This window comes from Heterodontus francisci, chromosome 1 (assembly GCF_036365525.1).
Source record: "Heterodontus francisci isolate sHetFra1 chromosome 1, sHetFra1.hap1, whole genome shotgun sequence".
Classification (NCBI taxonomy): domain Eukaryota; kingdom Metazoa; phylum Chordata; class Chondrichthyes; order Heterodontiformes; family Heterodontidae; genus Heterodontus; species Heterodontus francisci.
In genome coordinates, this window is record NC_090371.1 from 232,844,472 (window position 1) to 232,871,132 (window position 26,661).

Genomic DNA, 26,661 nt, shown 5'->3' on the forward strand with positions numbered 1-26,661 from the left:
GAATGATGCTGCAACTTCGTCACCAATAACCATGATTTGATCAGCATAGACCAATCCATAAAGGCGGTCAGAGGTAGTTTAAGGAAAATTCTGTATAAAATGAATGATGAGAAACAAGAGGAATTGGAGGAGAACCAAATTATAGCCATATATCTGCAAGATGTAGCAAACATCTAGAATTCCATGCTAAGACAAGAAGTCAGATTTTGAAAGAGGACTGGAGCGCCTCTGATGAGGCCACATGGAACAATGTATGTCTCGTATATGGTTCTTAGTTGGTGGAACAAGCCTGGGAAAACCATCAATATATTGCTGAAGGGAAACTCCCCTCACAGGTGACTGATCGACATTTGACAGCAATGTCCACTTACCAACTTACCCTTACTATGTGCCAAGTCAAAAGGTTGGTGCAGGCGATCCTGATGAAGCACAAGTATGATTGACAGAGACAGAGGAACATCACCCTGTTAGGAATGGTGCTGTATTACCACGCCCTGCCTGAAAATGTGACCCCAAGTCCTCTGTTCCCCGAGGAGAACAAAGGGTGAATCGGGAAGACCACTTAGTAGAATATGGTGAACACCTGAAATACGTCACCCTAGTGGATGGGACCACACAGGTGGCCCCAGATCTCACCAGGTGTACTCGAGCTCGGGATATGTTCATCTGCCCCTACGATGCAGTGGAACACTTGGGATAGGCTGAAATGGAATTTTACCATGAAAGTGACTTCCGGGTGGCAATTCCCCGCTACGGTCTGCATATCGGGAACAGGGTGAATAATGCTTTACTACTGTGCTCTGGGACTACTCGTACGATGACAACTAGTACAAGGTTCTATCGCAACAGGAACATTTTGTTTTACCGCAATCAGATCTATGGGACTTGCGGTGTGGGTGTTGTTAAGCATTTGTTGGTATGAGCAGATAAATATTACTCTAAAGGATTAGTTAAAAGAGTAATGCACCAGTACATGACTCAGTTCAGCTACGACATCTCACTGCTACAGGAACTTTGGTAGAGTTAATGAAATGCGTCCACCAGTCGCAGAAGCATTGCTCAGAAGAATCATGAAATAAGGAAAGAGATGTCTATGGGTGGGGAGACTCATCCTGGTGGGATATTGGTATGAATATCGAAGCCCACCCATGTATAAGGATTATCTCCCATGTCTTGGTCATTATCCAGCTGGAAATTGTGGTATACCTGCTGGTAAAGACTTGCGACCTCTGTCGACAATACAAACAGCAAAGGTGAGTCAGGTTGCTACGGGAAACATGGGAGAAAGACTATGATAAGTCAGAATAAGTACCTCTGACCTGAATATTCCATCACAGCACAGTGGCGCAGTGGTTAGCACCACAGCCTCACAGCTCCAGCGACCCCGGTTCAATTCTGGGTATTGCCTGTGTGGAGTTTGCAAGTTCTCCCTGTGACTGTGTGGGCTTTTGCCGGGTTCTCCGGTTTCCTCCCACAGCCAAAGTCTTGCAGGTTGATAGGTAAATTGGCCATTATAAATTGCCCCTAGTATAGGTAGGTGATAGGGGAATTGTGGTAGGAATGTGGGCTTAATGTAGGATTAGTATAAATGGGTGGATGATGGTCAGCACAGACTCGGTGGGCTGAAGAGCCCGTTTCAGTGCTGTATCTCTAAATAAATAAATAAAACCACTTGAGGGTGGAATGTAAGAAGGTGTTGAAATCTTTGATTTGACAAATCTATGCTGTAACTTGACTGAATTTAATGTACTAGCATGCCATGAGAGGCTGAGTGTTGGGTTATCGGGCAAACTTCGGTAAAAAGGAGTTGCTGCAGTTTGAAGTTATTCATACTGTCCGAAACACTGTTATTTGAGTGATCTAGATTTTCCAGCTGTGTGAGAAATCGGCATTATCTGTGGCAAGCTCCGAAGTCAAGCTGATAAGAAATGGCAATGGTATCAGACTAGAAAACCATAAGGCTACGGTTGGGTCATTTGCATCTCGGATAAGGGAGTGGACCTGGAGAATTCTGCAGGACAAACCTTTAGACCATTGCAAAATGAGCAACTTCTGTAAACCCTGCAGAGACGGCATTGAGGTGGCATCGAAGCCCATTGGCTACAGATAAGGAGAAGAGACAACAATGACTGACAATTGGTAACGAGATCTGGGACATGTACATATTGGGTGGCTGGCCAATATTGTGGTCTAAAAATAGCAGTCCGAGGACACTCTGGACTTTGGAAGGAGTAACAGGAATGCAGAGTACTGGGCTAATGGGAAGATTCTTGGTAGTGTAGATGAACAGAGAGATCTTGGTGTCCAGGTGCATAAATCCTTGAAGGTTGCTACCCAGGTTAATAGGGCTGTTAAGAAGGCATATGGTGTGTTAGCTTTTATTAGTAGGGGGATCGAGTTTCGGAGCCACGAGGTCATGCTGCAGCTGTACAAAACTCTGGTGAGACCGCACCTGGAGTATTGCGTGCAGTTCTGGTCACCGCATTATAGGAAGGATGTGGAAGCTTTGGAAAGGGTGCAGAGGAGATTTACTAGGATGTTGCCTGGTATGGAGGGAAGGTCTTACGAGGAAAGGCTGAGGGCCTTGAGGTTGTTTTCGTTGGAGAGAAGGAGGAGGAGAGGTGACTTAATAGAGACATATAAGATAATCAGGGGGTTAGATAGGGTGGATAGTGAGAGTCTTTTTCCTCGGATGGTGATGGCAAACACGAGGGGACATAGCTTTAAGTTGAGGGGTGATAGATATAGGACAGATGTCAGAGGAAGTTTCTTTACTCAGAGAGTAGTAGGGGCGTGGAACGCCCTGCCTGCAACAGTAGTAGACTCGCCAACTTTAAGGGCATTTAAGTGGTCATTGGATAGACATATGGATGAAAATGGAATAGTGTAGGTCAGATGGTTTCACAGGTCGGCGCAACATCGAGGGCCGAAGGGCCTGTACTGCGCTGTAATATTCTAATTCTAATTCTAAAAAACTCACTGCTGCTGTAGTGAGTCAGGCAACTTGATTGGTCACACAGAAAGAAGAACCTAGTAGTCACTGGGAAAAACTGATCACTTGCTGGTGTTAGTATGTACGGATGTATGTTGATGTTTGTTTGTAATTATTATTCATTTTAAATAAAATTAAACTGTAGTATACGTGTCTTAAAGGATTAATGTTTTAGACAGTAACAGTAACCCCTCCCACTGTAGTGATGAAGATGTAACAGTCACATGGGTAATAGGCTTGGAAGAAGCAAGATGTATCATGAGATGCTCGCAAAACATGCTTAAGGACAGTTTATATAGTTGTATAAATACAGTAAACGAGTTAATCAATCTCCAGATAAGAAGGTACACTCAGGTGCATGACACCATGAAACCCTGCCAGTACTGCGGAACCAGAAATACCCACAGGTACGAACATTGAAGCAGAGTGCTTCAATTGCAAAAAGACAAGCCATTTTGGAAAGATGTGCCAGAGCAAGACCCTTTCCTACAAATATGCCAAACAAACAGTCTTCACATATAGAGCTGTGAATGAAGTGTAACAACTTCCATTGGAAGATAAACCAGATACTTCCTAGGGAAGGATTAATGATTCCAATCAGGCATTCTAGATGGCAGACATTTATGTCAGTGGACATAGGCTTTACTGAAGTCCATGTAGACAACATCCACTGCCCTTCCTTCATCAATCATCTTTGTCACTTCCTCAAAAAACTCAATCAAGTTAGTGAGACACGACCTCCCCTTCACAAAACCATGCTGCCTCTCGTTAATAAGCTCATTTGTTTCCAAATGGGAGTAAATCCTGTCCCGAAGAATCCTCTCTAATAATTTCCCTACCACTGACGTAAGGCTCACCGGCCTATAATTTCCTGGATTATCCTTGCTACCCTTCTTTGGAGCAACATTGGCTATTCTCCAGTCCTCTGGGACCTCACCTGCAGCCAATGAGGATACAAAGATTTCTGTCAAGGCCCCAGCAATTTCTTCCCTTGCTTCCCTCAGTATTCTGGGATAGATCCCATCAGGCCCTGGGGACTTATCTACTTTAATGCTTTGCAAGACACCCAACAACTCCTCCTTTTTGATAGCGACACCCTGGACTCATCATCCACCAAGTCCTTCTCTTTGGTGAATACTGATGCAAAGTTCTCATTTAGTACCTTGCCCCTTTCCTCTGGCTCCATGCATAGATTCCCTCCTCTGTCCTTGAGTGGGCCAACCCTTTCCCTGGTTACCCTCTTGCTCTTTATATACGTATAAAGAGCCTTGGGATTCTCCTTAATCCTGTTTGCCAATGACTTTTCTTGACCCCTTTTAGCCCTCCTGACTCCTTGCTTAAGTTCCTTCCTACTTTCTTTATATTTTTCAAGGGCTTCCTCTGTTCCCAGTCTTCTAGCCCTCCACCTCCTTCCTTTTTCTTTTTGATGAGGCTCAAAATATCCCTCGTTATCAAAGGTTCTCGAAACTTGCCAAACTTAACCTTCTTCCTCACAGAAACATGTTGGTCCTGTATTCTAATCAACTGATGTTTGAAGGACTCCCACATGTCAGATGTTGATTTACCCTCAAACAGCTGCCCCCAATCTAAATTCTTCAGTTCCTGCCCAATATTGTTATAATTAGCCTTCCCCCAAGTTAGCATATTCTCTCGAGGACTACTCTTATCCTTATCCACAAGTACCTTAAAACGTACGGAATTATGGTCACTGTTCGCAAAATGCTCCCCTACTGAGACTTCGACCACCTGGCCGGGCTCATTCCCCAATACCAGGTCCAGTACGGCCCCTTCCCTAGTTAGACTATCTACATATTGTTTCAAGAAGCCCTCCTGGATGCTCCTTACAAATTCTGCCCATCCAAGCCACTAGCATTAAGTGAGTCCCAGTCAATATAGGGGAAGTTAAAATCACCCACCACTACAACCCTGTTACCTTTACATCTTTCCAAAATCTGTCTACATATCTGCTCCTCTACCTCCCGCTGGCTGTTGGGAGGCCTGTAGTAAACACCCAACATCGTGACTGCACCTTTCCTATTCCTGAGCTCCACCCATATTGCCTCGCTGCATGACCCCTCCGAGGTGTCCTCCCGCAGTACAGCTGTGATATTCTCCTTCACCAGTAATGCAACTCCCCCACCCTTTTTACATCCCCCTCTATCCCGCCTGAAGCTTCTCAATCCTGGAACATTTAGCTGCCAATCCTGTCCTTCCCTCAACCAAGTCTCTGTAATAGCAACAACATAATAGTTCCAAGTACTAATCCAAGCTCTAAGTTCATCTGCCTTACCTTTTTTTTTAGAGATACAGCACTGAAACAGGCCCTTTGGCCCACCGAGTCTGTGCCGAACATCAACCACCCATTTATACTAATCCTACATTCCTACCAAACATCCCCACCTGTCCCTATATTTCCCTACCACCTACCTATACTAGTGACAATTTATAATGGCCAATTTACCTACCAACCTGCAAGTCTTTTGGCTTGTGGGAGGAAACCGGAGCACCCGGAGAAAACCCACGCAGACACAGGGAGAACTTGCAAACTCCACACAGGCAGTACCCAGAATCGAACCCGGGTCCCTGGAGCTATGAGGCTGCGGTGCTAACCACTGCGCCACTGTGCCGCCACTGTTACCTGTTATACTTCTCGCATTGAAACAAATGCACTTCAGACCACCAGTCCCGCTGTGCTCAGCAACATCTCCCTGCCTGCTCTTCCTCTTAGTCTTACTGGCCTTATTTACTAGTTCCCCCTCAGTTATTTCACCTGTTGACCTACTGCTCTAGTTCCCATCCCCCTGCCACACTAGTTTAAACCCTCCCGAGTGACGCTAGCAAACCTCGCAGCCAGGATATTTGTGCCCCTTCAGTTTAGATGCAACCCGTCCTTCTTGTACAGATCCCACCTGTCCCGGAAGAGATCCCAATGATCCAGGTATCTGAAACCCTCCCTCCTACACCAGCTGTTCAGCCACATGTTTAGCTGCACTATCTTCCTATTTTTGGCCTCACTGGCACATGGCACAGGGAGGAATCCCGAGATTACAACCCTAAAGATCCTGTCTTTTAACTTTCTACCTAACTCCCTGAACTCCCCCTGCAGTACCTCGTCACTCTTCCTGCCTATGTCGTTGGTACCGATGTGTACCACAACCTCTGGCTGTTCACCCTCCCCCTTCAGAATGCCCCCTGTCCGTTCAGAGACATCCTTGACCCTGGCACCAGGGAGGCAACATACCATCCTGGAGTCTCTTTCACGTCCACAGAAGCGCCTATCTGTGCCCCTGACTATAGAGTCCCTGATAACTATTGCTCTTCTGCGCTTTGCCCTTCCTTGATGAGGATGGTTGAAATCTGGAACATACTGCTTGAAGGGGTGGTGGAGGCAGGAACCCTCACAACATTGAAGAAGTATTTAGATGAGCACTTGAAATGCCATAGCATACAAGGCTACGTGTCAAGTGCTGAGAAATGGGATTAGATTGGATGGATGCTTGCTGGTCGGCGCAGATGCAATGGGCCGAAGGGCTGGTTCTATGCTGTATAACTCTATGACTCTATGAATGTAGTATAATGTTAAGAGAAGATGCAAGACCGATATGTATCTTTACGCCTAGGAAGATACCACACCCGCTAATGAAGCGAGTCCAACATCAGTTAGAAGAGATGATCTGGATGGGAGTCACTTCTCCTGTCACTGAACCTACAGAGTGGTGTTCGGAAATTGTTCCAGTTCCCAATACTAATGGTAATCTTCGCATTTGCGTAGACTCAACTTAAGGCTGCGGTAAGAGAAGTTCATCAGACGTCCTCAGTGGACAAAAGCTTGGCAAAGTTATCCAAAAGTACCGTGTTCACAAAGCTTGATGAGAATAATGGCTTTTGGCAAGTTCCGTTGGATAAAAAATCAAGTTTATCGACAACCTTCATTACTCCGTTTGGTAGATTTTGTTTTAATCGTCTACGATTTGGTATAACATCAGCACTGGAAATATTCCGAAGAACTATGCTGAACATTCCACAGGGCCTTAAAGGAGTAATCTGCCAATTGGACGACATTTTAGTCTACGGAGAATTCATTGAAGAACATGACCTGAGGATTAGAGTGGTTTTGTATCATCTACTAGACAAAGACCTAACACTTAATGAAAAGAGAGTTTTCTAAGACATCTATTCATTTTTTAGGACACATTGTCAGTAGCAACGGCATATTGGCAGACCCACAAAAGCGAAAGCCATCAGTGAATTCCTACTTCCTATTTCAGTCTTCAACATTTTCTTGACATCCCAAATCAGTTTGAAAAATTCTTAACCAATCTAGCACAAGTTACTGAGCCTTTACGACAACTATGAAGGAAACTCAAGCATGTTACTGGGATGCACATCAGGAGCAGGCAGTTCAAAGGATCAAGGAGATACTGATCTCGCCAGATATCTTAGCACATTATAACCCCTCACTGTCAACTATAATTACAGCAGACAGGGATAGGGGCATTCCTTTTCCATGAACAGCCAGATCGAAGTCAAAGACGGTTTATTATGTGTCACGAGCACTGTCTGAGCCTGAGACAAGGAACGCCATCATAGAGAAAGAAGCTCTCACAGTCACGTGGGCTTGCGACAAGTTCTCAGATTATATTATCGGCTTAAAGGCTGGCGTAGAGACAGACCACAAACCCCTAGTTTCCTTACTTGATGAAAAGAAACTCGTTACGATGCTTCTGCGAATGGAGAGATTCTGGTCGAGGCTAATGCGGTTCACGTACCGAATGGAACAGGATGTTAACTTTATTAATGAAATTGAGTCCTATTCTCAGTTCACTACATCACAATGCTCAGCAAGTTCAAAAAAGATCCAAGAAATTCATCGTGCTCAGATGCAAGATGAAGAATGCATCTATAACCACCAGTATTGCACACAAGGTTGGCTGCAGCAGCATCCCAGTGATAACAGGATGAAAATCTTCTTTGAAAACAGAAGACATTTTACTATTGTGGATGATTTGTTGGTGTATGACGAGAGACTGCTCATTCCAGAGTCACTCTGGGTGGACATCTTGGAGAAAATACACCAGGGTCACTTGGGTACACCGAAATGTAAAGCAGGACGTGTGGTGGCGGGGAATATCAAAACATATAGAAGTGATTTCAAATTGGCAGGTATGCGCAGTGCACAGACAGAAACAGAGGGAACCCCTCAACTCGACTCAGTTCCCAACCAGACCATAGGAACGTCTGGCGATGGATCTCTTCATGTTTAATGGAAAATCCTACCAAATTGTCATCAACTACTTTTCAAGGTGGATCAAGGACACAATGGAGACAGTCATTTGAGTGTTACAAAAAAATCTTTGTAACACGTGATGTACCTGACCAGATAGTGTCGGCATAATTTGCAAATGACTTGACACATTTTGCAGAAAACTGTGTATTTGTACATCTTACAAGCTCCCTAGATATCCACAAACTAATGGAGAAGCTGAGAGAGGAGTCAGGACTATCAAAGCACTGTTCAAGAAAAATCAAGATTTTCAAACGGCATTCCTAAACTATAGGACTACTCCATTGCTTTGCAGATTAGCACCATCAGAACTGTTGATGGGAAGGAAGCTTAGAGCACAACTTCCAATCCTACCCAAAAAATTACTTCCAGGATGGGATGCCCAGGTTATCAGAGAGGTTCAGACAGAGAAAGGTGATACCGAAAGTAACAAGCCTATCATTATTGTCATGCTGGGCCCCCACCTGCCAAGAACGAGGCACATTAATTTTGTCATGAAAATTGATTTTAAGCTGTTACTGGAGTTAAGAAAGGACTTGTTAAACAGATCAGCTGTGGCTGGAAAAGACATTTGCACATTGACAGACAGTGTTCAGAAGGACAAACCAGCCATTCCCTGACATTCAACCCACAATGGACTTCCGATCACCAGACGTTGAAAGTGGCAGAGATCGCATTCCAGGGTGACTGTCAAGATGGCTGAATACACAAACGGACATGGTCAAACCAGCTAGTCACATGACTAACCTTCTGGGCAAACTGAGTTTTTTGAATTTGTACTAACAGTTTGGGCAGAAAATCTGTTTGCTCCTGGACTGAGAAGATCTCAGTGGCAGCGCAGTGGTTAACACCGCAGCCTCACAGCTCCAGCGACCCGGGTTCAATTCTGGGTCCTGCCTGTGTGGAGTTTGCAAGTTCTCCCTGTGTCTGCGTGGGTTTCCTCCGGGTGCTCCGGTTTCCTCCCACAGCCAAAAGACTTGCAGGTTGATAGGTTAATTGACCACTATAAATTGCCCCTAGTATAGGTAGGTGGTAGGGGAATACAGGGACAGGTGGGGATGTGGTAGGAACATGGGATTAGCGTAGGATTAGTATAAATGGGTGGTTAATGGTCGGCACAGACTCGGTGGGCCGAAGGGCCTGTTTCAGTGCTGTATCTCTAAATCTAAAAAAATCTAAATCTCTCCTGTCTGCTCCCATCTCTTTCTCACAATCCTCTGAATCCACTGAAGACACATGAACCCCAAGAGAGCAAAGTCTCCTACAACGAACAAGGTTTAAGAATAATACTGAGCCACAATGAAAAGCAAGATCTACCTACAATCAAGGACGCGACAGTGAGCACAAAGAACCATAACAACAACTCTTCAAATATTGCCTCAAACCTTTCCACTTAATTTTTCTTCTGTTCTTTTCTGTCTCTATTTGCATGTGTGTATCGTGCATGCATGCTAGCGTGGGCACATTGTGTATCCGTAGGTATTAACCAAATTAGAGTTTAAGTTCAATAAATTTCAACTTTTCTTCTTTAAACCTAAGAAAACCTGTTTGTGCTGGTTGCTTTGCCTTATAATTGGAAAGAGGTGATCAAGGATTCACCAAGGGGGAGCTACAAACACGGTGTGTTCAAAATTAAATCCTGTTACAGTAAGACCAGGTGAAGGCTGAAAGAGAACCCTAGACCTATTTCTCACCTGGTTATAACATTATAATAGGAAATACTGTAACAATAACCTATCTAAGTTGACAGAAGGACAAAATGTATGGATACGAGACCAATGCAGAGGAGTAATCAGCCAGAGAGGGGAGAATCAATGGCGGTCATATTTCAGCAGGTATTATAAGAAGAAACAGGGGGCATTTTATTCCTATTCATCAGAGATGTTAATCAGTCATACATTTGGACGATCCAGATGTTGAACCTAAAATTCACAAAGCACTGGATACTACAAACCTCAAGGAAGGCCGTCCAAGTCAAGAAACAAGAGTTCAGAGAAAGACAATCAATCTTCCGTTTTGGATAACAACACAATCAAGGAGAGTTGTGAAGCCTCCTGACAAATTGAATCTTTGATCTCAGTGCAGTGTTAGAAGGATCTGAAAGTGAGAAAGTGTAAAGAATGCCTCCCACCATAATGATGTGAGAGATTACATGTGAGAGAGACTGGAGGGAGATGAAGCGTGGCTGCAGAGGAGTCACACAGACTGGGGTGAAGCTGTACATATTTAGAATGCTATAAAAGGTTAATGTTCAAAGTCCAGAAGACTCAATAATCTCCCTGAGCTAGTCTAACTAAGTATGGAAGCAGATAAACTAAACACATTACAGTATCTGTGTGGACTTAACGCCACTGAACAAAGCTGTGGCAAGGGAAACTCATTCGATGTCTTTGGGAGATGAAAGCTTGACACAGTTATCCAAAAGCATTATGTTCGCTAAACCTGGCACGAATAGTGGCTATTGGCAGGGTCCTTAGGACGAGAAGTCAAGATTACTGACAACATTTATTTGGAAGATGTTGTTTTAATCGTTTACCATTCGTTATAACATCCGCATCTGAAATTTTCCACAGAACTACGTCAAACATTCTACAAGGCCTTAAAGGAGTAATATGCCAAATGAACGACATCCATCAAAGAAGATAAGGGTAAGAGCAGTTCTACATCATCTTCAAGAAGAAGGGCTGACATGTAATGAAAAGTGTGAATTCTCAAAAACATATACTCATTTCTCTTAGAGATACAGCACTGAAACAGGCCCTTCAGCCCACCAAGTCTGTGCCAACCAACAACCACCCATTTATACTAACCCTACAGTAACCCCATATTCCCTACCACCTACCTACACCAGGGACAATTTACAATGGCCAATTTACCTATCAACCTGCAAGTCTTTGGCTGTGGGAGGAAACCGGAGCACCCGGCAAAAGCCCACACAGTCACAGAGAGAACTTGCAAACTCCACACAGGCAGTACCCAGAATTGAACCCAGGTCCCTGGAGCTGTGAGGCTGCGGTGCTAACCACTGTGCCACTGTGCCGCCCTAACTTCTTAGGGCACACATAGTAGCAAAGGAATAATGGCAAACTCGCAAAAGATGACAGCCATTAGCCAATTCACAATTCCTGCCTCTGTCCAACATCTCCAACAATTCTTTGGAATGGTGAATCAGTTGGCAAAATTTTTACCCAATTTAGTGCGTGTTACTGATCCATTAAACCAACTCTTGAAGAATGATCAAGTGTGGTGTTGGAATGCACATCAAGTGCAGGCATTCTGAAGGATCAAAGAAATGCTCATATTGCCAAATGTCTTAGCGGACTATAACCTTTCACTACCAACCACCTCATCTACAGGGTTAGGGGCAGTCCTTTCTCAAGGACAGCCAGATGGATGTCGAAGACCGGTCTATTATGCTTCTAGAGCGTTGTCCGAGGCTGAGACAAGATATGCTGTCAAAGAGAAAGAAGCACTTGCAGTCATGTGGGCTTGCGGCAAGGTCTCAGATTAGATTATTGGCTTGAAAGTTATCATTGAGACAGACCACAAACCCTTAGTTTGCTTATTGGATGAGAAGGAAATGGTGAGCATGCCTCCGAGTATTCATAGATTCCGGTTGAGGTTGATGAGATATACGTACAAGATGGTATATGTACAAGGAAAGATACAAACATCCACTGATGTATTATCAAGAGCAACTGCTGACCATCCTGCACAACAGGATGTTAACTTCGTGGACGAACTAGAGTCATATTCACAGTACACAGCGTCGCAATGGCCGTCAAGTTAATAATCGCTCCAAGAAATTTGTCGCGCTCAAAAGTACGATGAGGAATGCATTTGTATACACCAATATTACACATAGGGTTGACCACAACAACATCCCAGAGGTAAGGTAATGAAAATCTTCTTCGAATTCAGAAACCACTTCACTATTATAGATGATTTACTGGTACATAATGACAGACTGGTCATTCCAATCTCACTTAGGTCAGAAATCTTGAAAAGAATACATCAGGGCTGCATGGGCATCATGGAATGCAGAGCATGGGTTCAGTCATCTGTTTGGTGGCCAGGAATATCCAGGGACATAGAACACATGATCTCAAATTGCCTGGTATGCGCAGTACACAGACCAGACCAGAAAGTACCTCTTATAATGACCCCATTTCCAACCAGACCATGGGAGCTTCTAGGCCTGGATTTATTTATGTATAATGGAAAATCCTACATGTTAGTGATCAATTATTTTTCAAGATGGATGAAAGTGAAAAGGTTGTACTCAACATCTACAGAATTTGCCATTCGAGTTTTACAGGAGATCTTTGCAACGCATGGTATTCCTGATAAGGTTGTGTCAGACAATGGACTACAGTTTGCAAACAAATACTTCACATAATTTGTGAGAAAGTGGGGATTTGAATATCTCACAAGTTCCCTAAGATATCTTCAATCTAATGGAGAAGCTGAAAGAGGAGTCAGAACTATTATAAGTCATTGTGGAAGAAAAATGAAGATTTTCCAACTGCACTCTTGAATTATCAATCTACTCCATTGTTATGTGTCACCTTCAGAGCTGTTGATGGGGAGGAAGCTGAAAACTCAACTTCCTATTCTACCCAAGACATTAATTTCAGGACTAGATGTCCAGAATTATCAAAGAGTTCAGGACAAAGAGAAGTTTTACAGGAAACAACAAGCTCGTAATTACAATAAGATATTTCATACAGAAACATACCAAAGTTGAAAGAAGGAGAAAAGGTATGAATACGAGACCTAGGAAGAGAAGGTACAGCCATCCAGTGGGATGAAAATCATCAGAGATAATATTTCGTAACTACTTCAGAAGGTAATATAAGACGAAATAGAAGAAACCTTATCCCTATTCAGAAAGTCATAGAGTTATGCAGCACAGAAGCAGGCCCTTTTGCCCACCGTGTCCACGCTGGCCATCAAGCCTATCTATTCTAATCCAATTTTCCAGCACTTGGCCTGTGGCCTTGTATGCTATGGTGTTTTAAGTGCTCATTTAAATACTTCTTAAATGTTATGAGGGTTCCTGCCTCTACCACCCCTTCAGGCAGTGTGTTCCAGATTCCAACCAACCTCTGATTATAAAACATTTCCTCAAATCCCATCTAGACCTCCTGCCCCTTAGCTTAAATCTATGCCCCCTGGTTATTGACACCTCCGCTAAGGGGAAAAGTTTCTTCCTATCTACCCTATCTATGCCCCTCATAGTTTTGTATACCTCAGACAGGTCCCCCCTCAGCCTTCTCTGCTCTAAGGAAAACAACCCGAGCCTATCCAGTCTCTCTTCATAGCTGAAATGCTCCAGCCCGGGCAACATCCTAGTGAATCTCCTCTGCACCCTCTCCAGTGCAATCACATCCTTCCTATAGTGTGGCGACCAGAACTGTACACATTACTCCAGCTGTGGCCTAACCAGCGTTTTATACAGCTCCATCATAACCTCCCTACTCTTATATTCTTTGTCTTGGCTAATAAAGGCCTTCCTAACCCCTTATCTACCTGTGCTGCTTCCTTCAGTGAGCTATGGACAAGTATACCAAGGTCTCTGTGACCCTCTGTACTTCCTAGGGTCCTACCATCCATTGTATATTCCCTTGCCTCGTTAGTCCTCCCAAAATGCATCACCTGACACTTCTCAGGATTAAATTCCATTTGCCACTGCTCTGTCCATCTTACCAGCCAATCTATATCATCCTGTAATCTCAGGCTTTCCTGCTCATTATTTACGACACCACCAATTTTTGTGTCATCTGTGAACTTACTGATCATACCTCCTATATTCACGTCTAAATCATTAATGTACACTACAAACAGCAATGGTCCCAAAACCGATCCCTGCCGTACACAACTGGCCACATGCTTCCAATCGCAAAAACAACCATTGACCATCACCCTCTGCCTCCTGCCATAAGTCAATTTTGGATCCAATTTGCCCTGGATCCCATGGGCTCCAACCTTTAGAATTAGAATTAGAACATTACAGCGCAGTACAGGCCCTTCGGCCCTCGATGTTGCGCCGACCTGTGAAACCATCTGACCTACACTATTCCATTTTCATCCATATGTCTATTCATTCTTCTGTGCAATAAATTTAATCTGCCACATGTATGCCCATTCCACCAGCCTGTTCTCTTGAAGTCCATTACTATCCTCAGTTCACAATTTATCCAAGTTTTGTGTCATCTGCAAATTTTGAAATTGTGCCCTGTACACCCAAGTCTAAGTCATTAATATAGATCAAGAAAAACAGAGTGGTCTTAATACCCCACTATATACCTTCCTCCAGTCTGAAAAATAACATTCACTATACTCTGTTTCCTGTCACTGGACTTTAACCTTGCTGACAAGCCTATTCTATAACACTTTATCAAGCACCCTTTGGAAGTCTGTGTACATCACATCAATCACATTACCCTCATCAACCAGTTCTGCTGCCTCATTAAAAAACTCAGTCAAGTTGGGTAACCATGATTTTCTGTTAACAAATCCATGCTGGCTTTCCTTAATTAATCCAAACTTGTCCAAGTTTTTTGAACCAGGGTGCTAGATTTGCAGTTCTCCAGTCCTCTGGCACTAACCCCATATCCAAGGAGGATTGGAAGATTATAGCCAGTACTTCGCAATTTACATCCTTACTAACCTCAGCATCCTTGAATGCATCCCATCCGGTCATGTTGACTTATCCATTTTAAGTACATCCAGCCTTTCTAATATCTCCTCTTTATCAATTGTTAGTCCATCCAGTATCTCAGCTACCTCCTCTATCACTATGACTTTGGCAGCATCTTCTTGCTTGGTAAAGACAGATGCAAAGGACACTTTCCAAACCTGCGACCTCTACCACCAGAAGAGCCAGGGCAGCAGACGCATAGGAATATCACTATCTGCCAGTTCCATCCAAGTCACACACCATCTGACTTGGAAGTATATTGCAGCTTATGCACTGTCGCTGGGTCAAAATCCTGGAACTCCCTCCCTAACAACACTTTTGAGTGTACCTACACCACATGATCTGCAACAGTCCACCTTCTCAAGGGCAATAAATGCTGGACTTGCCAGTGACACTCAGATCCCAAGAATGAATAAAAGAAATCCATTTAGTACCTCTGCCTCCATGCATGGATCCCCTTTTTGGAACCCTAATCCGTCCCCACCCTCTTACTACTCCTTTACTATTTATATTCCTGTAGAAGGCCTTTTATGTTAGCTGACATTCTCTGCTCATACTCATTCTTTGCCTCTCTTATTTCCTTTTCCACTTCCATTCTGAATTTTTTATATTCAGCCTGGTTTCCCATTGAACTATCAATCTGACATTTGTTGTTTTGGGCCCTACCAAATTCATGGCTGTGAAAAATGTGTCACGGGCCATGAAATTTTGAGTCCTCCGTGAAATTGGCCATTTTGTGAACTTTGCGTGTTTCACTGATTGATACAAGGCTGAACTCACTGATTGCTGGTCATGTTGTGAACATTGTGCACTTTCTTGATCGATACAAGGCTCACCTCGCTGATTGCTGGGCATATTGCGAACATCATGTATTTTATTGATTGACAAAAGGCTCAACTCGTTGAAAGGTAGATGTGGGAGGAATTCTGGTGCAATTTTGAGAGTACCACATGGCCATACGAATTAGCAGCATAAGTAGGCCATTCAACCATTTAATAAGATCATTGCTGATCTGTTTCTGTCCCAAATTTCACACTCCCATCTAACCCCAATAATCTTTGATTCCTTTGTCCAACCAGAATCTATCTACCACTGCCTTAAAAATATTCATGCCCCGCTTCCACCACCTTCTGAGGGATAGAATTCCAAAGTCGCACAACCCTCTGAGCGAAAAAATTTCTCCTCTACTCTATCCGAAAAGGGCGACCCCTAATTTTAAAACAGTGCCCCATAGTTCTGGACTCACCCACAAGAACAAAGAACAAAGAAAATTACAGCACAGGAACAGGCCCTTCGGCCCTCCAAGCCTGCGCCGATCCAGATCCTCTATCTAAACCTGTCGCCTATTTTCTAAGGGCCTGTATCTCTTTGCTTCCTGCCCATTCATGTATCTGTCTAGATACATCTTAAAAGACGCTATCGTGCCCGCGTCCACCACCTCCGCTGGCAACGCGTTCCAGGCACCCACCACCCTCTGCGTAAAGAACTTTCCACGCATATCCCCCCTAAACTTTACCCCTCTCACTTTGAACTCGTGACCCCTAGTAATTGAATCCCCCACTCTGGGAAAAAGCTTCTTGCTATCCACCCTGTCTATACCTCTCATGATTTTGTACACCTCAATCAGGTCCCCCCTCAACCTCCGTCTTTCTAATGAAAATAATCCTAATCTGCTCAACCTCTCTTCATAGTGTGAGAAACGTAGCCCACTTGATAATAATTTACACCAAGTCAAACTCTGAAGAAGTAAGTTTATTTAACGGTCTTGCAGGATCGGGTGTCCTACAAGCAGGCACACCGATCAACATATTCAGTTCATGTTTATACAATACAAATCCATTTGTCCATGCCTTTATTTTACATTATTGGTTATAACGTATTATGACACTAACCTATCCTATGGTTTCTACAGTCTCCTCCTCTGTTTACTTCTCCCCCTACTCTAACTTTCTAGCCCCTAACTCTTGTTTTTGTTTTACCTTATTTGGCTCTCCATTATGTGTTTTAACTTGCAGCTGTCAGCCTTTATCTTAGTCGGGCAGTTTCTTATTCACTACATCCTTTGTTCTAACTCTTGCTGTTTCTCTGTTATCTGCCTAAGCACAATTTTTAAGTGATGTACTGTCCCAAGGTCTGTACTTACATACCCTTATCAATTCTCTTTGTCAGTGATGTACTGTCTTAAGGTCTCCACATACCCTTATCAGTTCTCTTTTTCAGTGATTTCATTATGTTGTGCACAAATGACTTCTTGGTAACTTTCCACAAGCTGTAGAAACAACATTTCAGTATTTCTTATTCTCACAATTCCCCCTTTTCTTTTACTTAATCCTTGTTGTTTTCTACATACTGCGGAGGGTTCTCATATGTCCTCTCAAATCCTCTGAGCATTATTTCAGCCGCCTTTTCAATGTCTGTATTTCTGTTGATACTATCCACTTTGTCATTACCTAACAGGTACATACTCTCTTCCTGGCCTCTTTGTATTGACATCTGCTTCGTCAAAGCTGTCTCAATCAATCGCTGTGTCAGCCCTCTTACACAAGGAATAATACAACACCCGATGGCTATTAGTATTTTGTTCAAACTTTTTACAGGTAATTTTATCCATTCTACCCAGGCATTTGTGTCCCCGTAACCGGTTTCTATCTCAATCGTCTTTCTCAGGTCCTTTACCTCTATTATTTTTACTATGTTCGGATCGTTATGAGAGGTCCCTTTTAGTTTGTTAGATGGTTTACCAGTCTTATCTATTGTTACCTGAAAACAACATTTTATTTCACCTTTCTTTTTCCCTTCTCTAACTGTTACTCCAAACACCTTGTTGTCTAATTGGAAGTGGGTAATACAAAAACATCCAACCCATTTTATTTCCTGGCTACTTTTGAAAAGAAAGAGAGAAGGCACACAATATTACAGACAGTATTTCCGCGCTCGCGCCGCTATATTAAAAAAAAAGTTCATTACTCAAAGTCTGTTTAGCTTTATTTTCAATGGTTCTTCTGTCAATTCGGTTGTCCAAGTTCCTTCCTCGGCCGGGGGTTGTACCGACCCCTTGATTCTTGTGTAGTGGGTCCAACCTCTTTCTGCCGTTCTTATGGCTGTTTCAGTGGTTAGGAGAGTCTGGTATGGTCTTTCCCAGTTCAGTTGTAGTTTAGTCTCTTTCCACGATTTCACCAGAACCCAATCTCCTGGTTGGATCTTGTGCACTGCAAATTCGAGAGGTGGGGTCTGTGCTAACAGGCCTTGCTTCCTGAGGAATGACAATGAGGAAGACAACGCCAGTATATAGTTCTTGAGAAACAAATTTTTAATTTCTAAGGTTGGCATCTCGCCCCTGGTTCCCATATAGGGTAATCCGAATAGCATTTCATAGGGGGACAGTCCCACATCTTTTCTAGGGGCTGTCCGAATTCTGAGTATCGCTATAGGTAAACATTTTGTCCAGGGTAACCTTGTTTCAAGTACCAGTTTGGACAGGTGTTTCTTTAAAGTCTGATTCATTCTTTCCACCCGCCCTGAAGAGGGAGGGTGCCAAGGGGTATGGAAGTCCCATTGGATTCCCAATCCCCTAACTATTTCTTGTAATAGCTTCGAGGTAAAATGACTTCCTTGGTCTGAAGTCCTGTGGCTGCCACAGCTTGCACCCACTCTGGCCATCCCTTTTAGCTATTTCATTGTGGTTTCTGCCACTTAAAATCAAAGCTCAGCAAAGCTACTATTCCTAACTTGGCTATATTTCCCATTAAGCATAGTGCCATGCCTTTCTGCTCACTTCCACATTCCCCCCTTTTATCATTCTATGATAACCTTCTCTCTACTGATCAACTTATATATGATTATATATATTCACTAGGATTATGTGGATCTATTTACTCAAATAACATTTAAACAGTATAATATAAAAGCAAATATAAAAAACTCAGCAACTGCTGAATCAGAAGGGTAGGCTGAGCCACCCTCTAACAAGGGGGCGTGTATTAGCCTGGTCGGTATGTTTTTCATTCTAACTTTTCCCTAGGATTGTCATGTCTGGGTGATAAGAAGAGTGCTGTTGAAATACAATGTGTGTCTCTCTCTCTCTCGCTGTACCAGCTGCAAGGCCAAGTTGCCTCTGCAGCCCTAAAGTTATGAAGTCATTTCTCATAAGCTGTCCCTCCCGACAGCACTGAAGCTAGCTTGTTAGCAGTACATGACTGATTAATTGTTTCAGGGTAGGCTGAGCCACCCTCTAACAAGGGGGTGTGTATTAGCCTGGTCGGTATGTTTTTCATTCTAACTTTTCCCTAGGATTGTCATGTCTGGGTGATAAGAAGAGTGCTGTTGAAGTATAATGACTCTCTCTCTCTCTCTCTCTCTCTCTCGCTGTACCAGCTGCAAGGCCAAGTTGCCTCTGCAGCCCTGAAGTTATGAAGTCATTTCTAATGAGCTGTCCCTCCCTGCAGCACTGAAGCTAGCTTGTTAGCAATACATGACTGATTAATTGTTTCATCTTAAATGTTCCCATGTAATTCTGTTCTTAAAAATTCTAAAATCTAAATTCTGTTCTCACAGTCCCCCCTTTTGATTCTTCAAAACATTTTTCAAAAATCAATCCTTTGATCCCACCTAGGTGCCTTTAATGGTCTCTATTTGTCTAGAAACAGCCTTCAACACCCAGAGGGGTCGCACTCAATACGCCGCCTGCTTGTGCCATAAGAGGAGCCTGCGGTAACTCTGTAAAGGCATAAGTTTTGCAGGGGCTTCAACTACTTGTTTACAACAATGCCTTTTACTATCAGATTTCTAAGGTCTTTCATCTGGCCCCTATGGCCGATATTATTGTTCTGCCACTGCGGGTCTTGATTAGGGTATTTTTGTTCAGCTGGTTCATTTCCCCCTACCCCGGGAGGGTTTTCTCTTTCCCAAATTTTCAGGGGTCTTCTACGAGGACTTTCATTTCCTTTTTAAACACTCTTACCTCTCCTGACGTTAATGGTGCACTAACAAATCCAATTTCATTATTTCCTATTGGTACCTCTCTCAAGGGCATCATTGTCTTAGGAGACTCTCTGTCTCTATCGTCGTCGTTATCGTCGGGTTTAGGGGTGGTCCTTCTTGCTGTCCTTAGATCATATTTGGGTCTTTTTCTCCTTGGTTTTTTTGACTCTAAATCCCAATACTCCAACATCCGTCCCAATGGACTTTCTGGAGGGATGTTGCCGGCAGACTTTCCTTGTCTCCCATCGTCTTCCTTTTCAGACGATTTATTTCCCATGGTTAACTGAAGGGTCTTGTACCCTACGGTATTCACCTCCTAGCTGAAGGGTCTTATACCTTACGGTATTCACCTCCTAGCTGAAGGGTCTTATACCTTCCGGTATTCACCTCCTAACTGAAGGGTCTTATACCATACAGTACTCACCTCCTAGCTGAAGGGTCTTATACTGCCCCACAGTATTCACCTCCTAACTGAAGGGTCTTGTACCCTACGGTATTCACCTCCTTGCTGAAGGGTCTTATACCTTACGGTATTCACCTCCTAACTGAAGGGTCTTATACCCTACGGTACTCACCTCCTAGCTGAAGGGTCTTATACTGCCCCACAGTATTCACCTCCTAACTGAAGGGTCTTGTACCCTACGGTACTCACCTCCTAGCTGAAGTGTCTTATACTGCAGTACTTAGAAGGTCTTATGCTACAGTTAACCAGTATTCACCTCCTAACTGAAGGGTCTTATACCTTACGGTATTCACCTCCTAGCTGAAGGGTCTTATACTGCCTCACAGTATTCACCTCCTAACTGAAGGGTCTTGTACCCTACGGTATTCACCTCCTAGCTGAAGGGTCTTATACCTTACGGTATTCACCTCCTAGCTGAAGGGTCTTATACTGCCCCACAGTATTCACCTCCTAACTGAAGGGTCTTGTACCCCACGGTATTCACCTCCTAGCTGAAGGGTCTTATACCTTACGGTATTCACCTCCTAACTGAAGGGTCTTATACCATACAGTACTCACCTCCTAGCTGAAGGGTCTTATACTGCAGGACTGTAAAATTCACTCCTCAAGGACATTTGGTACTTAGAAGGTCTTATCCTACAGTTAACCATAAGTCACCAAGATAATACTTAAAAGTCGTTTTTCTTACCTTGGTCCGTGCACAGAGTTGCCTGACTTCACGTGTGTACCTGCCGCACTAAATACTCGTTCAGAGTGACTTCCCTAGGATCTTTTTCAGTCAATTACTCGGGTCCGCTAAAACGAGAGAAACGAGACCGTTTCTAAATTAACGGGACGCGTCTTCTCGTCTGTCGTCGGCCGCGGTCCCGGCAATGATGAAGAGATCCCGGACGAGCCCCCAATTGTGAGAAACGTAGCCCACTTGATAATAATTTACACCAAGTCAAACTCTGAAGAAGTAAGTTTATTTAACGGTCTTGCAAGATCGGGTGTCCTACAAGCAGGCACACCGATCAACATATTCAGTTCATGTTTATACAATACAAATCCATTTGTCCACGCCTTTATTTTACATTATTGGTTATAACGTATTATGACACTAACCTATCCTATGGTTGCTACAGTCTCCTCCTCTGTTTACTTCTCCCCCTACTCTAACTTTCTAGCCCCTAACTCTTGTTTTTGTTTTACCTTATTTGGCTCTCCATTATGTGTTTTAACTTGCAGCTGTCAGCTTTTATCTTAGTGGGGCAGTTTCTTATTCACTACATCCTTTGTTCTAACTCTTGCTGTTTCTCTGTTATCTGCCTAAGCACAATTTTTAAGTGATGTACTGTCCCAAGGTCTGTACTTACATACCCTTATCAATTCTCTTTGTCAGTGATGTACTGTCTTAAGGTCTCCACATACCCTTATCAGTTCTCTTTTTCAGTGATTTCATTATGTTGTGCACAAATGACTTCTTGGTAACTTTCCACAAGCTGTAGAAACAACATTTCAGTATTTCTTATTCTCACAATAGCTAGCGCCCTCCATACCAGGCAACATCCTGCTGAACCTTCTCTGCACCCTCTCCAAAGCATCTGCATCCTTTTGGTAATGTGGCGACCAGAACTGCATGCAGTATTCCAAATGTGGCCGAACCAAAGTCTTATACAACTGTAACATGACCTGCCAACTCTTGTACTCAATACCCCGTCCGATGAAGGAAAGCATGCCGTTTGCCTTCTTGACCACTCTATTGACCTGCGAGACTTTATTAAAAGCCTTACAGAGTCCATGTAGACTGCATCAACTGCTTTACCCTCATCTACACATCTAGTCACCTCCTTGAAAAATGCAATCAAATTTATTAGACATGACAAAGCCTTGCTGACTATCCCTGATTAACCCCTGCCTCTCCAAGTGGAGATTAATCCTGTCCCTCAGAATTTTTTCCAATAATTTCCCTACCACTGATGTTAGACTCACTGGCCTGTAATTGCTTGGTTTATCCCTACTACCCTTCTTGAATAATGCTACCACATTCACTGTCCTCCAGTCCTCTGGCACTTCTCCTGTGGTCAGAGACGATTTGAAAATTTGTGTCAGAGCTCCAGCAATCTCCTCCCTTGCCTCACAAAGCAGCCTGGGATACATCTCATTTGGGCCTGAGGATTTATCCACTTTTAAGCCTGCTTAAACAGCTCATACCTCCACCCTTTCAATGCTAATTTGTTCCAGTATATCACAATCCCCCTTCCTGATCTCTACACCTACATCATCCTTCTCCATAGTGAACACAGATGAAAAGTAATAATTTGAAACCTCACCTATGTCCTCCAGCTCCACACAGAGATTGCCACTTTAGTCCTTAATGAGCCCTACTCTTTCCCTGGTTAGCCTCTTGCCCTAAATATACTTATAAAATGCCTTGTGATTTTCCTTAATCTTGCCTGCCAGTGTTTTTTCATGCCCCCTCTTCGCCCCTCAGAAATAACAATCAGTTATATATTTGGATGGATCTTATGGTGATCATGAAACCTCGAGGCAACAAGATACTACAAACCTTAGTCAAAGCCATCCAAATCGTTGACCAACACCTTCGAGAAAGTCTACTGATCTTCCGAGTCTGACAAGAACATGAATAGGGAGAGTTGTGAAGCCCCTGATAGATTGAGTCTGTGATGTCAGAGACTTGGGGGAAGATGGGGTAGTATGTAAAGTCAAAAACAATGAATGCATATATATTAAAAATATATATGGACAAAAACATGGGAGGCGATGTAGTATAAGGGTCTGAAAGGGTTAATGTTTGAGTTAGTGAGAGTAACCCCTCCCACTGTATTGGTGATGATGATGCAATAGTCACATCGCTAATAGGCTTGGAAGAAGCAAGAAGCATCATGAGAGGTGCTAGAAAGAGATGCTTAAGAAGAGTGTAAATAATTGTGTACATTTTTTAAAAATTCATTCATGGGATGTGGGCGTCGCTGGCCAGGCCAGTATTTATTGCCCTTGAGAAGGTGGTGGTGTGCTGCCTTCTTGAACCACTGCAGTCCATGTGGGGTAGGTACATCCAGAGTGCTGTTACGAAGGGAGTTCCAGGATTTTGATCCAGCGACAGTGAAGGAACGGCGATATAGTTACAAGTCAGGATGGTGTGTGACTTGGATGGAAACTTGCAGGTGGTGGTGTTCCCATGCATTTGCTGCCCTTGTCCTTCTAGTTGGTAGAGGTCGCGGGTTTGGAAGGTGCTGTCTCAGGAGCCTTGTTGCGTTGCTGCAGTGCATCTTGTACACACTGCTGCCACTGTGCGTCAGTGGTGGAGGGAGTGAATGTTTGTAGATGGGGTGCCAATCAAGCGGGCTGCTTTGTCCTGGATGGTGTTGAGCTTCATGAGTGTTGTTGGAGCTGCACCCATCCAGGCAAGTGGAAAGTATTCCATCACACCCCTGACTTATGCCTTGTAGATGGTGGGTCGGCTTTGGGGAGTTAGGAGGTGAGTTACTCGCCGCAGGATTCCTAGCCTCTGACCAGGTCTTGCAGCCACGGTATTTATATGGCTACTTCAGTTCAGTTTCTGGGTCAATGGTAACCCCCTAGGATGTTGATAGTGGGGGATTCAGCGATGGTAATGCCATTGAATGTTCAAGGGGAGATGGTTAGATTCTCTCTTGTTGGAGATGGTCATTGCCTGGCACTTGTGTGGCGCGAATGTTTAGTTTAGACATAGTTTAGTTTAGAGATACAGCACTGAAACAGGCCCTTCGGGCCACCGAATCTGTGCCGACCATTAACCACCCATTTATTCTAATCCTACACTAATCACATATTCCTACCACATCCCCACCTGTCCCTATATTTTCCTACCACCTACCTATACTAGGGACAATTTATAATGGCCAATTTACCTACCAACCTGCAAGTCTTTTGGCTGTGACAGGAAACCAGAGCACCCAGAGAAAACCCACGCAGACACAGGCAGAACTTGCAAACTCCACACAGGCAGTACCCAGAATTGAACCCGGGTCGCTGGAGCTGTGAGGCTGCGGTGCTAACCACTGCGCCACTGTGCCACTTATCAGCCCAAGCCTGGATATTGTCCAAATCTTGCTGCATTTCTACATGGACTACTTCAGTATCTGAGGAGTCACGAATAGTGCTGAACATTGTGCAATCATCAGCGAACATCCCCACTTCTGACCTTATGAATGAAGGAAGGTCATTGATGAAGCAGCTGAAGATGGTTGGGCCTAGGCCGCTACCCTGAGGAACTCCTGCAGTGATGTCCTGGAGCTCAGATGATTGACCTCCAACAACCACAGCCATCTTCTTTTGCACTAGGTATGACTCCAACCAGCGGAGGGTATTCCCCCTGATTCCCATTGACCTCAGTTTTGCTAGGGCTCCTTGATGCCATACTCGGTCAAATGCTGCCTTGATGTCAAGGGCAGTCACTCTCACTTCACCTCTTGAGTTCAGCTCTTTTGTCCATGTTTGAACCAAGGCTGTAATGAGGTCAGGAGCTGAGTGGCCCTGGCAGAACCCAAACTGAGCGTCACTGAGCAGGTTATTGCTAAGCAAGTGCTGCTTGATGGCACTGTTGATGACACCTTCCATCACTTTACTGATGATTGAGATTAGGCTGATGGGGCGGGAATTGGCCGGGTTGGACTTGTCCTGCTTTTTGTGTGCAGGACATATTTGAGCAATATTCCACATTGCAGGGTAGATGCCAGTGTTGTAGCTTTACTGGAACAGCTTGGCTAGGGGCGTGGCAAGTTCTGGAGCACAGGTCTTCAGTACTATTGCCAGAATATTGTCAGGGCCCATAGCCTTTGCAGTATCCAGTGCCTTCAGTTGTTTCTTGATATCACGCGGAATGATACAATCAACAAGTTATTATTTAGACTTACACAGACTCCGAGAATTCTGCGGACAAAGATCAACCTAGCATCTTAAATGCTATCAACAAAAAAACAACCGTTACCCTGAAGTCTTTGACCGGAGTTGATTCTTCCACTATGGGTCTGAACTCTAAGTACACTTAGACTGAGGTAAAAGTAGTTACGAGTCTTTTATGCTTATCTAGCTAATCTTAGCCAGAGCATCTCTCCCCACTCTGGTACAGTTACCTCTGGTCTCCCCCAAGGATCTCTCCTTGGCTCCCTCTTATTTCTCATCTACATGATGCCCTTCAGCGACATCATCCAAAAACTGAGCATCAGTTTTCAGACGGATTATTTTTCATACGCACTTTGTGGATTGGAAATAGCAAAGACTTAGTTCAAAAGCAAAGCAGCAAATTATTTTTTTTTAAATTACCAAATGGAAGGAGGTCTATGACGTGCACTTTCTTGCATGATGGATTCAGTGACACAGCTGGGACCTGGAGGGCCTGATTTACTTTCTGCTGTTGCTGCTTCTGTGACTCTGTCCCTGATCTTGTAGCAACTAGTGATGTATCTGAACGTTTCCCCGCTTTCATTTTCTCCTGTGTTCTTGGGTACTAGATACCAATGAAGAAAAAAAAAACATTACATTGAAAATGCAAAATTCCAATTTAACACTTTTAAACCACTGAACTTGCGGGCACTTATAAAGAAAGATATGTATTTCTTGGAATGGGGGAATGAAACATGCTGCAATTCGGTTCATTTTCAAACACTTTGATATTGTTTGATTTTACTTTTATTTTTGGTCCTTGCTTTTTTGTTTCAGAATTGTAAAATATCATTTAACAATGTAACCATGCTGCAGGTCACAAGACCCACAGCTGCAAAGAACAGATTTAAAACACAACCCTGCAGTTTTTCAAGTTGTAGAGAAGGAATAAACACAAAATAAGATTGAAAAAGCCTTTCCTTCCACCTGAGGTAGAATAAAAACAAATTTAATTCACAGTTTCACTCTTGGAAATACTATTGAGAGCGATACAATGAACTGCAGCACCAGTGCAACATACTGAGTTGCCCAGCATTCTCTTACACAGCACAGCTCAGGCCAACACACCTTGCAGCTGCACTCATTCCTCTTCCTGCAAGCACCTCAAACCCCCATCTGAACAGCCAACACTCACACTCACCCTCAGCCTATTGCCCTCCCATAACCAGGCCTCACAAATGGTGTTCTTCTCTCCTCAGCCATTCCAAACACTCACACCTCTCTGCTTTCTCTCCTTGCAGCAGAAGACAGCACACCATTGTTGTATTATCTCTTTCCAGATGAATACAAACAGAGCTGAAGGGCAGGAATAG